The sequence below is a fragment of the Physeter macrocephalus genome, chromosome 7 (assembly GCF_002837175.3).
Source record: "Physeter macrocephalus isolate SW-GA chromosome 7, ASM283717v5, whole genome shotgun sequence".
NCBI lineage: Eukaryota > Metazoa > Chordata > Mammalia > Artiodactyla > Physeteridae > Physeter > Physeter macrocephalus.
The window spans coordinates 123,048,749-123,064,864 of record NC_041220.1 but is presented as its reverse complement, the minus strand read 5'-3'; the positions used below and the strand labels follow the sequence as shown (position 1 = coordinate 123,064,864).

At 37.6% G+C, this 16,116-nt stretch overlaps 1 protein-coding gene and 1 long non-coding RNA gene across 2 annotated transcripts in view; one reads left to right on the top strand and one right to left on the bottom strand.

Annotated features, from left to right (window-relative positions):
* The window catches only part of SYNPO2 (synaptopodin 2), a 171,848-nt gene that overhangs the window by 11,241 nt on the left and 144,491 nt on the right, over window positions 1–16,116 (bottom strand). The gene's annotated exons all lie outside the window — the stretch shown is intronic.
* The window catches only part of LOC102983146 (uncharacterized), a 189,095-nt gene that overhangs the window by 122,742 nt on the left and 50,237 nt on the right, over window positions 1–16,116 (top strand). The gene's annotated exons all lie outside the window — the stretch shown is intronic.

The following is a 16,116-nucleotide window of genomic DNA, read 5'->3' as shown; positions in this document are numbered from 1 at the left end:
ACATGCACCCCAATGTTCATTGCAGCACTATTTACAATAGCCAGGCCATGGAAGCAACCTAAATGCCCATCGACGAACGAATGGATAAAGAAGATGTGGTACATATATACACAGTGGAGTATTACTCAGCCATAAAAAGGAACTGAATTGGGTGTATAAAATTGATGACTAATAAGAACCTGCTGTATAAAAAAAAATAAAATTTGATTTAAAAAAATAAAGTAGGGGTTATTGTTTTATTCATTAAGACATCCCTTGACCTAGAACAGTGCCTGCCAAGTAGGTGTTTAGTAAGTATTTGTGAAATGAATGAATAATAATTTCTATATCACACTGCCATAATCAGGAAATTCAGTTATCTTCACCAAACTTTTTGGTCCTGTCCCAAGATGTAGCCCTTCTCACGTGTCATTTACATGTGATGAGGGACTCACACAAATAGACCCATCCCACCACCCTCAATACGTGCACACCAAGACGTGTTTGGCAAAACAGATAGGATTAATCCATGTTTATGAAAAATCAAATTTTCTAAACAGGTAAAAGATGTTAACATGCTTCAAATAAATGATTTGCATTTAGGTTAGTGGAAGTGTAAGGGTTTTAAACTGCTTTGATTCCCCAAAGGAGAAGAGTCTTAGAAAATGATTCAGGAATCCTAAAGACAGCCCAAAATCTACTTGTAAGATTTAAAAATAAAGACCAAAGCAGAAAAAGATAATGGAAATTGGTACGGGTTAGAGTTGGAGAAGAGAAAGCTGAAAGCTAATTTACCACTTATCGTGAGATTGCAAGCAGGCGTAGGAAATGGCAGTTTCTACTCTCTGATCTCTTAGGGGCACTTCCAGCTCTAAAGAGTTTTCAATTTCAATTTTTCTGACAATGGAAGCAGGTCAACATTGGAAGGAAGTTCTCCATAGGGATACAGAATTCCATTACCTAGAGACCTTTAAGTATAGGACAAATGCTCCCTTGATATAATTTAGATACAATTAAGTAGTCAGGGGGATAAGTAGAATTTTAAGGTCATTTTTGTTCGAGTCTCTTAATAAGACAGTCTCTATCACATATTCCCTGCCTTCTCAAGTGAACCTTAAATCTTCCTAGTGGAAGAAGTGGAGTTTTTGGAAATTCTGTTGTAGCTGTCTCTTATCTAAAAAATGGAAGTGTCCGTTTTTTTAAACCGAAATCAGCAATATTATTCTGCTTGCCAAGAAGAGTGCAGATAACCAGGACTAATAAGTTGTACTATTGAATAGAAAAGTAGCCAAGTAACCATACATTGCTTAAATAGTTCCATGAATGCAATAAACATACTTAGACATCAAAATAAGAGATAATGTCTTGTAGCTAGAGCTTCTCATCTTGGCTTTGCCATTAACCATTTATCTTAATTCATCTTAGATTAAACTATCAGATTAAATTTTTGGTTCTAAAATAATAAACTTTAAAAAATTTTTATTTTAGATATGAAGGCAATCCCTGTGTGAGAGAGGCTAAGAGTTATAACTGACAATAGAAGCCAGCATGTTATATTGGAAAGAATGTGAATTTGGACATCACACTGACCTGGGAGTCCTGCCTTTGCCTCTTTTTACCCATATGATTCAACCTCTCCCAGCCTTACTTTCCTTGGTTGTAAAACGGTAAGAATGCTGGCTACTGTTTCAAGATTATGGGTAGAGTAGAGATTATGTTTATAAATCAAATGCCACGTAGCACAACAGATTATTCTTATTATTGTGAGAAGAGTCTGTGAGGCCTTAAAAGGTGTCAGAGACCTGGCAGAACCTTTTGTTCAAGAGGCAACTGCATAGGCAGGCTGCTGCCCTAGGATAAAAATAGGAGGGAGCTGCCTTTGAAGTGGCATTAGCACCGCACGCCTCAGATATTGCTGTGCCAGCCACTGACTCCCTCCCACCAGAACGCCGGCAGCAGGGCTGGCCAGAAACATCGCCACTGACCTCATCTCTCTGCTAGCTCTGGGTGGGCCAAAGTATAGACTTCTTGATCTTTTTTAACCTTCTGTTATAGAAGAATAAAAATAACCGCATTAATTTAAGGTCATGAAGACTGATGCTAGGCAGGAATCTACACTTAATACTTCTGTGGTCCCTTTCATCTTAGAAGCAATGATAACAATAAAGTGTACAGAATTTTTACTATGTACTAAGCATTTTGTCTATTAACTCATTTAATCCCCCCAACAATCCTATAATCCCCAATTTCTGCAAATAAGGAAACTGAGGCATAGAAATTAGGTGATTTACCTGAAGTCACACAGCTCATTTTTGTAAAGGGAAATTGAGAATTAAGGCCATAGATAATAAAATTTTATCTAAGTAATGTGTTTTAAGGCATTATATATGTTAGTGGAAAAAAATTACTACAGCAGCAATTTTTACCCTCTCATTTTCCTCTATCCTCAGAAAAGAAGTATGGCACTCTCAAAATTATAATCTGTGAAAATACTCCTATTAATATAGACTGTATTATATTTAAGTAGCTGGAATTGCCATTTTAATTTTTTATAATTCTTGGGGAAAAACCTTACTTAAGTGTATTTTTATAAAAGTCTAATTTGGTTTGAACATAAAAATAAAATCTTTTAAACACATTTCAAAATATTTTCTGAAAAGAAGTTTTCTCTCCTCAGAAGATTTAAACAGTAAAAGTTATATAGATTTCCCACTATTGAAAAGAATGAATAATAGATAGCAAAAGTTCAGCTCTCATCAATTTCTATAGAGAATTTCACAGTAAATAAAGGATGCTGATCCTGTATGAAATAAATGAATTTTTGACCTTGTGGGAGGTTTTTGTAGAGAAAAATTATCAGTGCCTGGCATATAGAAAGCACTTCATAAAAGAGAGTCATGTGTATTAGTATAAAATTAATACTTATACTATATCCCTAATTAGAATTATATTTATGATAAATTATAAAACCCATTTAAAATGGTTTAACTATGTGAATATAGCTTTAGCTGTCCATAATATTCTAAACACCTTCTTTCCTGAAACAAATCCAGGCAACCATCTCCTCCCTCCTTCATTCACAAAAAGAAAAGTTACCATGAATGTGCATTTATCCCTAGAAGGAAAGTAGGGATAAGAGATATTTTTTATAGCTTATGTGCCTGCTATTTGAAGTGGAGCTAATATCCCTTAAGCAAACTCATTTCCCAACTAGAATGGCTTTCTCAGAGGAAAATTTTATCAGTTAAGATATTAAGAACAATTCTTAAGATATGTGTGGGTGCTATAGAACAGCCCTGCTCGGGCCCTCTGCATGATAACATTCTCCAAATTTCCTACTGGCAGCTTTATAGGCAATCCTACTGTTACAATTACTTATAACATTTTAAAAAAACGGAAAATCCAAGCTGGTTAATGGTAGTGACAGACACATCAACAACTACACAACACGTAACATTATTTCATAAGGATGCAGGGGATACAGCATGAAGAAAACGACTTACTTGATCTTTGTAACTGTTCTATCCATTACGTTTTTAAGCTTATTAAATAGATCCTTTGATTCATATCCTGGGCCTTGGGGAAAATGTTTAACCTACTGTTCTTGGAAAGTTTAAGATTTTTTTTTCAATATTTATTTATTTTTACTGTGTTAGTTTCTGTTGCACAACAAAGCGAATCAGCCATATGCATACACATGTCCCCATGTCCCCTCCCTCTTGAGCCTCCCTCCCATCCTCCCTATCCCACCCCTCTAGGTCATTGCAGAGCACCGAGCTGATCTCCCTGTGCTATGCTGCTGCTTCCCACTAGCTATCTCTTTTACATGTGGGAGTGTATATATGTCGATGCTACTCTCAACTCGCCCTAGCTTCCCCCTCCCACCCCGTGTCTTCAAGTCCATTCTCTATGTCTACATCTTTATTCCTGCCAGAGAGGAAAACAAATACCGTACGCTAATGCATATATAGGAATCTAAAATAAAAATTTTAAAAAATGGTACGGAAGTTTAAGATTTGGTGCCAAATCATTTTTATGTTTCCTTTGTCAAAAACATAGCTTCAGAGTGATGTTTAAAATTAGGAATAAAAAAAATATAACTCTTCATCTGGGAAATCACCAACTTGTTTCCTTAAGTGCAGAGTAGATAAAAATTTTGCTTAATTGCCTTACCATATCTCCCTGGAACAAATGGTACATTTTATTTAATGATAACTTTCTTGTTTGAGGGAATTTACACAATAATTTCATATATGTCAATTCATTTTAGAGACACAAGAATGCCATAAAGTAAGTGGGAGTTTCAAATGAATGATGGTTTTTCAAATGAAGAGATAAAAGACCACTAAGGGAGGCTTCCCTGGTGACGCAGTGGTTAAGAATCTGCCTGCCAATTCAGGGGACAAGGGTTCAAGCCCTAGTCCAGGAAGATCCCACATTCCATGGAGCAACTAAGCCCGTGCGCCCTAGAGCCCACGAGCCACAACTACTGAGTCTGCGCATCACAACTACTGAAGCCCACGTGCCCTAGAGCCCGTGCTCTGCAACAGGAGAAGCCACCGCAATGAGAAGCCCACGCACCGCAACAAAGAGTGGCCCCCGCTCGCCGCCAACTAGAGAAAGCCCATGCGCAGCAACGAAGACCCAAAACTAGCCAAAAATAAACAGCTAAAAAAAAAAAAAAAAAAAAGACCACTAAGGGGAAAAATAGATTAAAGCAGAGTGTACAGTGATAGTCCTGATGGTGTGCTTTTCAAATGCAAATGGAAAATACGGAAACATTTATCAGAAGTGTCCCAGGTACATTTCTTCAAAATTAGGAAGCATTTACTTTACTTGAAGATACTAATCCCAGGTATAAATGTAATCCCATTAATGGTTCAAGGAGATGTCTCATAAGGTATTAGGATGCTTGTCTACTGATCAAACTTTCAAAATTAAAGAGCAGATATTTAATTTTGCCCTTGACATTAGTTATTACAGCTTTTCCTATTGGCAGAGCTTTCTTAATGCACTTATAAAATGGCAATGTGTAGTTATCTAGACATAACATTGCATATTAATACTACAGCAAGTTTTTCTATGTGGGCCACTCATTTATTCAAAAGGTATCATTCCTTATTATTTCCCTGACCACTCCTCATTCCCAAGTTCCCCTTCATTTTGATATGATGTTAGGTAGCTATTGACTATCCAATTGCTAAACAGTTGTTTCACTTTCAGTATTGATTCATACAAATGCATAGACGAATTAACAAAAGCCTTATGAACTAGCTAACACTTCATCAACCCTCTAAGCCACTTTGGTTGTATAGTCTTAGCCTAATATAAAAGGTAAATTCTAGAGGTACTAACATGTCTAGGCCATCATAAATACACATTTGAGATTGAGAGAAGAGAAGAGATCCTTCAGTAAGATGTATGTTTGAAGTTCTTAAGCAACTATCCATTAAAGAAGAGAAAAATGCTGGGGAGGGGATGGAAAAAAAATGTCCAGAGCTTATCTATTTGTAAAAAGATTCCTTACTTATACCAGTCAAAAAGTTCCTCTCAAATCTCTTTTGATCTGTTTTGTAAATATTATGAGACACTTTCTGATAGTGGTATTCAGATTTTCCAGTTGATGGCTGTTTCCCCATTCCATTCTTGTCCTTAACCTTGCTTCTCTCAATATTGGTAAATCTAATGAGGATAAGTCCCTTTTAAAATATAATTAATAGATCAGCGATGATTGACCACCTGGAATCATACATGCTAGTGACCTAGGCTAGAGCTTTTGTGTGTTATAGCTGGGAGGAAACTTATCTCCCAATTCCTTCACTTAAAGAGCCTGAAAGAGGTGTGGCTAGGGGAAGCAGCTCTTACAATTTCTCACTGTGGGTCAGATAGTCCCAGATGAAATCCAACCTTGATGTTACTACTAGTTGTCTAGACCAGTACATTTTTTGCAAAAAAATGACGTCTAGATGAGACAAAATGAAGTCTGACAATGCAATGCATCCCCATGACACACTGATAATTAAACATCTATGCACCATTCACAAAACAGGATTTTCACTTTGCCCGTGGTTGACAGTGGTAGGTAGAATATCACAGAAGTTTGCAAAAAAAAAAAAAAAAGACAACAAAAGGAGGTTGAATAGTGAAAGCAAAGAAGGTAAATACTAAATGGTTCTTCGTAAAAAATTGCTTTTTGTATGAATGCATAATACATTTGGCGTAATTTCATACAGTGGAACATGTGCATTTTAAGAGCAAAGGATGGAGATCTAGTGATTCAGGTGAAATGATAAGCAAAGAATAGCAGAAGTTCTGCTTTACAGAATTGCAAGCCCTTTTCTTACTTAAGTGTGCCTAATGGCTGCCCTAGGACTAGAGGTGTCTCTGAGTTTCAGAATGCTCTCCATTCTCAGGAAGTATCTGTGCGTGTGTCAAGAATAGACAGGAGGAATTATAGTCACACTTTACAGACACTGGAACCAAAGCAAATCTTCTAGTCAGGGCTTCAAGGAAAGATAAATTATTCTCTAACCTCCTAAGCTCTGCTTTTTGACTCATTAGAAAAATGATGTCTTTAAGATTTTTTCTTCAAATATCCCGGAATTAAAGTGGTAAGGAACAAACAAATTTTGTCTTGTCGGGTTTTAAACTGACCTTGGTTTTTAAAAAGCATTGAACTGCATCAAAATACAACACTTAAAACCCAAATGTTTTTAAGGAGCTATTTATATAGAGAATTATAAAATCTTAGAGATGGAAGGCATTTTAGAGATCCTGCAATCAAGCTTCCATGAGGTATAGGAGTTCCTTTTATAACACCCCTGATAGGCATTGCAATGGAAAAAGCACAGGCTATGAAAACAGATAAACTTGGATTCAGCTGGTGAGTCTGCCACCTTACTGGCTGGGTGACTTTGGGCAATTTTCTTAAGCTCTCTGAGCTTCAGTTTCCTTATCAATTAAAAAAAAAAAATGAGGATAATTTCCACCAAATAAGGTCGTTGTGAAAATTAAATACATGGATTAAGACCCTTAACACATTTTATATGTCTAATACATATGTTAGTTCCTTCTCCATTCCTTCCCCACAAGTTTTTGAAGTTTTCTGAAGTTAAACTGAAATTTACTGTCTTGTAACTTCCATTCACCAGTCCTGTTTTTCTTTTTCACAATGGAGACCTTTACTCTCTCATCCATACCAAAGTTCCTCAAATATCCAGCTCTCCTACCTCCTTTTAGTCTTTTCTCCTCCCACTGGTAAATGTACAAGCATATATCTCATATTACAGAACTTCCAGACACATCACCATCCTTTTTGTTTTAGAAATAAACTTTAGTGTGTCAAAGGCCTGAAAACAATACTCCTGTTAGGATCAAAGCTGCTACTCAGTGGGCCTACCTGTCCCTTTGTTCTGTTCACTCTTCTAATGTTTAAGCAGCCTCTTGACTGACTTTGCATTTTGTCAATCCAGCACACAATCTGATTGTCTTAAGGTTAAACAAAAATATTGGGATCTCTCCCTGTGATCCATAAAGTGCACGAACTTCTTTTTAGTTTTGAAGATTTTACAATCATACTTGTTTCCATTTTAAAAAGCTAATTAGCATTCAAAGTGCTTCAGAATTCTCCTTTAGTCTAGATCCCAAAATAAGAATGTTTTGATTACTGCCAGAGAGATTTCAGTTTGTTATTAGTAAGAACATTTTTGATTGGAGATAAGAGACTCTACTGCCCTACAGCCAAGGGAAGTCATACAATCCCTTTACCCAGAGATAAGAAAAATCAGCCAGGGAACTTTGTACAGTCGCTTCTCTAGATGATAAAATTGTGTCATTCTATTCCTAGAAATATGTATTCTCAGACTTGATTAGAAGCAGGGGGGTCAGATAAAATCACATCTCAAGGCCCTCTTTATTCCTCTATTTAAAAAACAAATTTAAAAGACTGTTCAAAGCAAATTATTTGCAACACGCTTTAGAATGGTTGCCTGTGAAGCACTCTCTGAGCGGGAAGAGAGTTTGCTGCCACCTCCTGGGCTTTTAGAATAAAGCTGTCAAGATCAGCACTTCAGGGCCTGTTCCCTTCAGACAAGGCATCAAGAGCATTTGAAAGCAGGTGCTGTTTACAAGTCTGGCTGTCCCAGACTGAATGAACTAGAAAACTATTGATGGGTTTTAAAGAATAAAGTTGACTTCAGTGTTTCGTGTGTTAGAAAACTGGTTTTCAAAGTGCGGTTCACAACCCATTAGCATCAGAATCGGCTGGGGTGTATGTTACAAAAACAAATTCCTGGGTCCCATCCAGGGGCTACTAAATCATAATTTCCCTGGGGCGAGGGGAATCTTAATTTTTCCCTGGGAACAAAAGTTGGAAAACTGCATATTAGAATACTGTGAAGCCAAAAAAAAAAAAAAGAATACTGTGAAAGCAACAGTTTGCTCACACTAAAACACTGTATATAAAGGAAATAGTTGGTGAACTGAAGTGAAAAACTAAAATTAAAAGTTCTAAGAGATATATTTTGCTTTGCTCTTAATTTCAGTAATGCCACCTGAAATGAATTGTGACATTTTGCTGGACATTTCATAATGTAGAATTCAAAATCTATTTAGCCCATATTGAGTTTATATGAAGGATTATAGGTGGCACCATCTGATAAGCATTAACAAGTAGTCCAGTGGGCCAGACCATCAGTGAACTCTGAGTGTGATTAAAACAAGAAAGAAACTTCCAACTGTGGAAGGGTTGGTATGATACTTTAAATTATCATTTTATTTATATCAGTCCAGCCAATTCCTCAGTGATTTTTAGCTCTAGAGGATGGTTTTGTGAATACTTCTTTATCAAACTGAGATATGCTAGCAGAAAAAAGAACTAATGCCATGTGAGAAAGAAACCTAGCTGTTTTTTACTTTTTAAGAAAAAGTATAATTAAACGCCACAAAAGGAAAACTTAACTAAGTCAATTTAACTGTATTTGAAACTAAAGCAATTTTAGATTCAGATGAAGTTTTCAGAATCTCATCTTGTTGTGATTTTTCTGTCTTCAAGATCATCCTAACTTCTGCTTCTGACTCAGAAGAATTCTAGAAGTACCAGAAAACCCACAAAAATTCCCTGTGTTTGAAAGGCAGCTGGAATTTTAAGTTCCTCCCTACATCAGTCACTCAGCTTCTGAGAATTGTTTTTCATCACTTGCACTGTGAGCTGGGAGTTTGCTCTGTTCAGACCGAGGTTTCACTCTTTCTGGTTTTGGAAACTGATCACGCTTCTCAGGCAAGGGGATCAATTACTCTAAAAAGACCAGGCTGCTGACCCTTCATCCTGGGACAGTGTTGAGGAGGAGGGATAAGAACAGCTGCCTGCTGCATCATCAGAGGCCAGCCAGGTTCTCTCAGAGCCCCAACTGTTGCAGGCCTGAATTGGGGTAGCTTCGGGGATTGGGTTGCCAGCTGTTCCACTTTCTGTGTGATAGGCCTAGTGAAGCTTCAACTGTCCTACTAGAACCTTGCTCAGGATACCAGCTATTCTATTTTGAGAATATATTTCATTTACAAGCATTTCCCCATAAGAATTCTCTCTATATTGATAAATACACCACACTTATTTTCTTTAATATTGGTACTTTGAATTTAACACAGTCCCTTTATAGTGAGTCTCAAAGCTGTTATTAAGTTTCTTTTTAAAAAAATATTGTACCAGGGCTTCCCTGGTGGCGCAGTGGTTGCGCGTCCGCCTGCCGATGCAGGGGAACCGGGTTCGCGCCCCGGTCTGGGAGGATCCCACGTGCCGCGGAGCGGCTGGGCCCGTGAGCCATGGCCGCTGAGCCTGCGCGTCCGGAGCCTGTGCTCCGCAACGGGAGAGGCCGCAGCAGAGGGAGGCCCGCATACCACAAAAAAAAAAAAAAAAAAAATATTGTACCAGTCTTTTTGAATCCTGGTCTCATCTTTGTATACCACTACAACAATGCTAGCACAGTAGATGAAGACAAAAGAGAAAAAAATTGACCAATAGGCTGAATACAGAGGAATATAGACAAATAAAGCTTCAGTGAAAAGAAAACAGTAGAAAAGAAACAAAGATGTCTCAATAAAAGACTCCTGGGGATATATTATTCTTCATGTCAATATGAGATTTATACAGACACTGCTGCCGCTTTTTCTACTTTAGTTCTCTTAGATCCCTTAAACTGGGATTCATATTAACAGAGAAAACAAGAGAACTTTTTAAATCATTGTGTGTGTTTCTCTCCTTGGTAGTTTATGAAATAGTAGCTATTGTTTATTGAGTGCCCTTTATAAGAATATTAAGAGCTAACATATGTTGAATGCTTTCTATGCACCAGGCACTGTTTTATACCCATCGCACATATTGGTTGGTTTAATCTTCACAAATCGTGAGGTACACCTATTATTTTCTCCATTACATAGCAGAGGGTACTGAGACACGGAGAGGCTGAATCGTTTGCCTAATGTCTCCCAACAAGCAAGAGGCAGCCTGGGATTCAGCTGCAGGCATTTTGGCCCAAGTCCACACGCTTACCCACTACAAAATGTTGTCTTTGTATACTTGGTGTTTATGTGCATTATCTCACGTAATCATAGGTGAATTTCATTTAAAACATGGTTACCTTATGCTTCCCCTAAATCAAATAATTGCTTTAATTTATTTATTTTTTAATTTAAATATTTGCAGGAACGTTTTTCTGCATTATTGTTACTAAAATTTGAGGAATTTCTCATCACTATTCTTTTTTTCCTTAATTTACCTGGTGTAAATTAGCACAGCTGTAGTAATATATGATGGCTTGAAGTGGGTGTTTGAGGAATTTAGTCTAACACATCATGGGTATTCACTCAATGGAACTAGCAAAATGTTAGACTTCCCCCTACCATTTGAGTTATAAGCAAATAGGCTGGTAGAAATAAAAACGACACCTTTCTCCCTCCCCTTGTACCTGTTCACAAGTGTCTATCATTTGGGGCTACCAAACTCTTAAGCAGTTTTTTCAACATTTCTTTCTTTGATTTGGAAGGTATAAAGTAACTTTTGAGTTATTCCTGAGACAGGTATAGGTTATCACCTCTGATGGGCAATTCTTTTCATATGTGACCTTTGTCTTCTTGTGATCAAGTGAGGTAATGTAGCCTTGTGATTAGAGAATAGCTCTGGAGTCTGACTGTTGGGTCTTGAGTCTTAGCCCCATCACTTTAGACAAGTTTCTTAACTTTTCTTTACTGTATTTCCTCATCTGTAAAGTAGAATGATAATAGTACCTTCTTCATACACTAGTCATTTTGTGATGACTAAAAAAGTTAAAATTTGTTAAGTCTTTAGAATGGCACCTAGCATATAGCAAGTCCTCATAATTATCACTGTATTAGTGGATCTATGATTTTAAATTAAGGCAGTAAAGCTCTGCAAATATAATGAGGGTTTTTTACAATTAACTCAGAAGTTCACATCTTCTCTCCTTGAAGTTAGTGACGAGAATGTTCATACCCACATTTAGAATCCATTACAGTAGTTCTTTAGGAGATGTTTCCAAAATGACAATGAGACATAGTTTAAAGCAAAGAGAACAAGACAAAAAACTACTGGAAAAAACATAAGGTATAAAAATGTCCTCTCTGGGAACTTTTCAACAGAAATACCTGTTGAGAAACCTTCCACTGAGGACATTGCAGCAGGAAGGGTTTGCTGCCTCATCCATATCCAGGATGAATGCTAGCTCAGCCAGGAGACACTTCATGGAACTCTAAGATTCCAGTGACGACTACTTTTTTAGATATATTTTGAAACACTGAAAACTGTGATTCTCTCAGCATTATTCTGTGTAGACTTATTCCTGTTGAAATATCTCAAGTAATTACTGGTTTAGTAGCAAACCAAGCTGGGTGCTGATTCACTATGATAAGAAAGTTCCCTGAATTACTTTTAGTGGGAAAGGCATGAAGCCAAGGGGAGTACTTCCTTTTATGTAGAGCCTTTGATTTTGCTTTATTTTTTTTTAATGACATTCCTCACCACCCCCAGCCCATGAATATCACCTTTTCACCCTGATATAAGTGAAAGAATTTTGGGAACTCATACAAAATCACTGTCAAATCCATCATTTCTACTTATAAAACAGATGCTTCTTTTTCAGAGACTGGTTTTCGCTTCCCGCATATTATCGTAGCATCTGATTTTGTGAGCAATCTAATGATAGTAGGGTCCTTTCTAATGTCTCTCAAGTGGTCAAAGCCATCCATTAAGCATATGTAGAGTAGGCTCTTGGTGGATGGTTTGCTGAAAATATAATTAACAGGTCTCAGGGAATGGGATTCTGGGGTCTAATGAGACAGTGGAAATCTTGTGGTACTGAAGGGAGAGCCTGGGCTTGTATGTCAGATAAGTATGTAAGTCCAACCCTAGCCCACTACTTTATAAGCTTAGTGATTGCCAGACAAGTTGGTTAGCCTCTCTGGGCTTCAGATACCTCGTCTACGAAATGGAAATAATAATAATACCTTCACGTTCAGGGTAATTCTGAGGAGTAAATGAGATCACAGTGTAATTGATTAAGGGTGTAGGTCCAGACCGAATCCAGAGTCCACTACTTAATGCTATGTGATCTTGGGCAAGATATTCAGCCTCTTTGTGCCTCAGAATCCCATCTATAATCTATACACTGAGGATTATGATGGTACCTATCTCATAAGGACTACTGAGTAAAAAAGATAATCTATGGTGGTTGCCAAGAGGGGTGGAGGTGTGGGTGAGCAAAATGGGTGAAAGTGGTTAAAGGTACAAACTTGAGGTTATCAGATAAATAAGTTCTGGGGCTGTGATGTACAGCATCGTGACTATAGTTAACAATACTGTATTGTATATTTGAAAGTTGCTAAGAGAGTAGATCTTAAAAGATCTTATCACAAGAAAAAGAAATTTGTAACTATGTGTGATGATGGATGTTAATTAGACCTATTGTGATGATCAATTTGCAATATATACTAGTATCAAATCATTATTGTACACCTGAAACTAATATGATGTTATATGTCAATTATATATCCATTTTAAAAAAAAAAGAGAGAGAATCTATGAATAATATACTTGGCACAATTCAGGGCCCAGAGTTTGTGCTCAGTTACTGTTAGTTATTGTTATAATTTATGTAAAGTATTAACATCGTTCCTGGCTTTTAGTAGAAACTTAATACATCAACCCCTGACCCCCACACCTTCTGTCTTTTCCTTAGACCTCATGAGCTTGTTTAAATGGCTGCCACAGCTTCCATTCCCACCCATGTCTCCTAACTGAGACCATAATCTTGACTCAGGGCCTTTGGGTGGTCTTGAAAACAGATCATTCCACTAAATAAAGATACCAAAGGGTCTCCCTGACTTCTAAAATGTCTCCTGAAGAACAAAAAAAAAACACTTTTGCTTTTTGATATTTACTTGCAAGAAGAAAAATTTTCTCCGTTTATACCTAAAATGTGCATTTCTTTTCAACTTAGAGCTAATTACAAGTCTATGTTTCTATGTTTGTTTTCCATGAACAACCATTAATAATTATCAAGGAGCTCAAGAAGTAGGGGCTGTGAAAGCAGGATTCCTCCATGGTATATTGGAATGTTATTATTTTAAATATTATTAGCAGGTAGAGGAAGAAGGGTATGCTGGAAAGTAGGTCCTTGTGATTACTTTTATTAGGACCCTGAATGTCTATCTTACCAGTCATAACACACACATAATTTAGATAAACGTGTCAAGAATGAGGTATAAACAGAGGTACACGTGAGGAACTTTACATTTAGAACCAAAAAATGAAAATTTAAGAGATTCTGTCTATCAATAACAAACAATTATTTAAACTATAGGACCCTGTAGAAGTCTAACTTTTTTTTTGTACTTGAGAAATATTTTATTAGCTGGCATAGCTCTGATAAAATCAGGAATCTGACAGGATTTGATTTTTTTTTTTTTTTTTTTTTTTTTTATTTGGGAGCACAGGCTCCAGACGCGCAGGCCCAGCGGCCATGGCTCACGGGCCCAGCCGCTCCGCGGCATGTGGGATCTTCCCAGACCGGGGCACGAACCCGCGTCCCCTGCATCGGCAGGCGGACTCTCAACCACTGCGCCACCAGGGAAGCCCGGATTTGATATTTTTTAATTAAATTTCTCTTCACTCAGTTGCTTCTGAGTAGTAAGGTCTGTGATTTCCAAGTGCCAAATGGTAATTTAGTGTACAAATATACATACCATAGAAACATTAAATTTTTTTTTTTTAATTTAAGAAACTGGCTGTACCTGATGACATCAAGGAAAGAAGAGTGTGATTTGGGGGCTTCTGGTTTTTATTGGTCTGATGCTCCACAGGATGGCCTGTAATTTTTTTCCTTTTTTTAAAACTCAGACTGGCCTCTTTTAGCAATTTTGCCTGGTGTTTGGGTCCTGTGGGAATTTACTAGCTTGCTTTATGGCCTTTGGCCAATCCTGGTGGGAAGTCTAGAGAAGAATTCATTTCTGCTTTTTCCCAGAATACTTGTTGACAAACTCAGCGGCACTGAAGTGTTACACGAGTCTTTGTGTCCCCCAGAGTCCAGTGATAAGGGGACATGAGACCAGCAAGGGTCAGTGCTTCTGGGAATATAATGCTGGCTCTTAGAATTTACATATTTTTCTCATGAACTTTTAACAATTTTTAAAACAAACTCAACAACTGTGATTTTAGGAGGGAATGAGAACACAGCCCACTGCTTCCCTCTGGAAGCATTTTAAGCATTTAGCTTTTCAGAAAACAATCACTTCTTTTTGATGACCATGACTTCAAATACCCTTCCTGCCAGACCAGTGGTGACTCATAAAATAGCAATGGATTCCAGGAATTCCCTCTTTGAATTTGGGTGCTTGCAGGTTCTCGAGTTTGTAACTGGATGAAATGATACACAGCAAGGACTTTTCTTTGAAAGATTAAATCCAAACTCAGACACTAACAGCCACGGGTCTTCCTGTGCTCTCCAGAAACGTCTGTGAAAGTGCTGCCTTCAGAGTGTTTGCTATGCCTGTCAGCAGCAAACAGCCTTCAAAGCTTTTTAAGCTAGTAACTGTAAACAAAACAATGGTCCCCCATAACGTAGTCCACTCCCTTTAAATGCAGATCGATTGTTCTTGACATCTCAGATGCGACTCTTGTGGCCAGGCTAGAATTCAACTGTGTGATAATACACAATTGCCCTATGAAACCCACTTTTTGAAAGGGGTCAGCACCATCTAGAAGAGTTAAAGAATCCCGGCTTACTCTCAAGAACTACTGTAACTCAGTCAGTTTTCCTGTAGTTAAAATGAGTTGCTTCTTGTGAAGATTAAATGAGGTACATGTTATCGTGAGCAGTCGTGCTAGATATATTTTGAAGTACAATTGTTACATGTTCCAGAATGACAGCCCCAATGTGTCTTATAAAACATATTCCTGAAAATGTATGCTTGATGCTACAAATGAATAGTCAAAATGCAGAAACAGTGTGGTTTTCCTCTCTCAAAGCAGAATGTGTTTATTATTGAAATATTAGAAATAAGACTGTAACTGTTCTAAGATCAAAGTGGCAGTGCTCAGATTCTCAATCTTACAAATTCTGTGATGCAATCTGCCCTCCTGTAAGACTGAGAGGAATATGTGTACTTACATTTACATAGCACCTGTCTTCCTAGTATATCTAGTGCTGTTCACATTCACTATGGCACAACGTTCCAGGAAGAGAGGTTTGAGACATCACTAAGGGGACACTGGTGGAAAGAAATTTGCATAAAGTCCTGCAGTAAGTGAGTGACTGTGATTACATTTTATTTTATATTCCAATGCTTGTTAACCGTGCAGTGGATTCCTTAGGATAATGTATATAAGGCACCTATCATAACACAAGCACTCAGTAAATGATCGTTGCTATTGTGTTGACTGACGACTTGACTTCATGGGTGGGGCGCTCTACCTAGAAGTTAAGCCAACAAAGGACAAAGATGAAGACAAGGTCCTAAACTAAACAAAAACTGCCACCCCATACCCTCAAACTAGCCAAGCAACCAATCCGAATATCTGCCACCACAACAAAGCCAAAACCCCGAATTCAAAGGGTGCCCAGTGGGAGGGAA